This window comes from Hippopotamus amphibius, chromosome 9 (genome assembly GCF_030028045.1).
Source record: "Hippopotamus amphibius kiboko isolate mHipAmp2 chromosome 9, mHipAmp2.hap2, whole genome shotgun sequence".
In the NCBI taxonomy this organism is placed as follows: domain Eukaryota; kingdom Metazoa; phylum Chordata; class Mammalia; order Artiodactyla; family Hippopotamidae; genus Hippopotamus; species Hippopotamus amphibius.
The window spans coordinates 93,849,172-93,851,931 of NC_080194.1; positions in this window are offsets into that span (position 1 = coordinate 93,849,172).

A 2,760-nucleotide genomic window follows, 5' to 3' on the forward strand; every position below is an offset into this window, starting at 1 on the left:
CTTCCCTCCCACTCAGGTAGACCTCCTTTTAGCAGAGTAAAGACAGGAAATCCGGGTGAAGATTGACTATTTCACAGGGTTGTTGTGAGGGTCAAATAGGATAATATATGTGAAAGCATTTTGTGCACAGTCAAGCTCTGCACAAATGGGAGGTAGTATTATCACAACAGTTGCTACCCAAACCACTCACTACATTATTATTATCTAAGTCCTCCTTCTGGTGCTTTAAACTCATTTCTTTTTGCTCTGTCTGGTTGGGTAATGGCTGTAGATTTCTCCCTGGGGCTCCAGCTGCACAGACAGAAGAAGGCTGAGGCAGCCATGTGTCTCCAGCCCTGATTCTCAGAGCTCTCTCCAGGCCCCTGGCCCACCCAGCTCCCCAGAGCGTGGCCTCGGCCTTCCCTGGGGGGCTGTATTTTCGGGTCTATCTAGTTCCAACTGTGAAGCCTCTTTAGGCCAGGCTGGCAGGAACCCAACCAGCATGTGCATGAATCATCACTGCCCGTGGCCCATCACACAGGTCAGGGGGGCTGCCTGAGGAGGCCAGGGCCCTGACCTCAGAGGTCGCTGGATTATTTATTACCTTTGTTGTCATGGGCTAATTTGGGCCTTTGCCCAGCCCTGGGGAAATGGCTTCATCCCCCTCCCTCCGCATAGGCTCAGAGAATCCCACTCTTCATTTTCTACCTCTTAGGAATAAACAGTGGGGAGAAAGAAAAAATTTAAGCACTGCCATATACTATACCAAATTCTGCAGTTAAAAGACAACAACAGATTGAAGAGGGGACTCCAGCCTTCCAAGAGCTTATAAGGGGAATGAAAATCATCACCTGTGGGAACAGTGCTAGACCCTTACCATCAACCCAATTCTGCACAGGTGCTAAAACGGTACCAGGCAGGGCAGGCCAACAGATTTGGGGAGGATTAAGGGAGGTAAGAGTAATCAGGGAATATTTCTTAGAAAATGTCCATTTATCTTTCTTTTTAAACATGTGCTTTGCAGAAAATTAGAAAATGAATAAGTAAAAAGAAGAAAAAAATCACCCACAATCCCTATCTGAAGATAACCATTGTCTACAGGTTGATATATGTTTTTCTAGACATTTTTTGATGCATATATTTATATTCATACAATTTTAATAAAAATCAAATTATTCAGGGTGTACTATTTTATAACCTACTTTTTTCACTTAATTTCCTATGTCAATAGATATATGTATCTTCATTATTTTTAATGACTACTAAGTATTCTACTGTATGAATATAAAAGAGAATGTGTAATATTTTTCAACCAGTCCTCTATTATTGGACATTCCAGGGATTTCCAGTTTTGTGCCATCTTAATTCAGCAGTGAACATCTGGCATTTTCTTCTTCGAGTACAAGCATGATTTTTTTCTTTCTTTAGGATAAATTCCTAGAAATAAAATTCCTAAGTCAAGGATTAACATATTTCTAAGGTGTTTATTATACTTTGTCAAATTTTAACAGACACTGCCATATAGTCCTGTAATTTTGCACCAAATTCTACTCATAACTAACAGAAAAATATCAAGTTTTAAATGAGGCTTTGAAGGTAGGGAGAGTTTTGGACTGGACATTAGGCATGGAGAGGAATTTGGCAGCTACAAGGCACAGAGATGGGGTCTAAAAAAGTCATTCTTTTATTCAGCAAACATTTACGTAACCCTGACTGTGAGCCAGGTACTACGCTCAGCTCTGAGGTACAAAGACAGCAAGACCTTTGAGAAACTCACAAGAGTAGGAGTTGGGAGTAATATGACTGTGGCCTGAGCAGAGCATCTGTATTAGAAGAAGGAAAAGTCATGGAGAAGTGCCTCACAGTGGTGGGCTCTGAGGACTTGGCTGAGAGGCGGGATGAGAGCTGGGTTCTGATGGTCTGTGGAGTGATGCTAAGGGGTTAAGAATGAGGCAGTGAGTTACACATACCTAGATTTCAATCCTAGTTCAGCCACTATCTATGGCCCGAACAAGTAATTTAACCTTTAGAGTCTCATTTCTTCAGCTATCATAAGGGGAATACAATTGCTACCACATACGGCTGTTGTGAAAGTAAAATAAGGCGTGTTAAGGGCATAGCATGGAGTAAGTCCTCACTAACCATAAGCCATCGTTCTCGGGATGGAGAGCAGTTTGCTGCAGATCTGAGAAGATATAATGGCCCCACATCCTTGGCCCAGCGGCAGGCTGGGTTCTGTCCAACCTATACTCTCTGTACAGCTTAGGGGTCCCTTTCATGTGGACCTCATGAGGGTTGATATGGGGTGGTTAGCTCTCTGAAAAGAAAAAAAAAAAAGGAAAAAATAAATAAAGCTGACAAAAAAAAAAAGAATACCCCCGACCCTAAGTGACACATGAGGTCCTTGGGACAGGGACCCATGTTGGTTCACCACTGTTTCACCCCAACACGCCTCCTGCCCACCTGTCACAATGCTGGCCAAGTTCTGTGGAGGCCCCTCCAGAGCCTGGACTTGAGTCTCCTAAGCAACAGGGGCCGCCAGGCATCTCTGTGAGCCTGTGATCTGCCTATTTGTCCAGTGACTAGCTGTCAGTCTCCCACAGTGTCACTTCCGATAAACAACTTGGAGAGAGTGACACCTTGATACATCAATTCCATCTGAGATTTCCCTGACAGGCCTCCCAGCTCCTGAATCACAGGGGATGATTCATGGCCAGGCATGAGCACTGATGGACCTTTCCTTCCTGGCTGGGCTCTGTGTCAGCCTCATGCTGTCAAAGC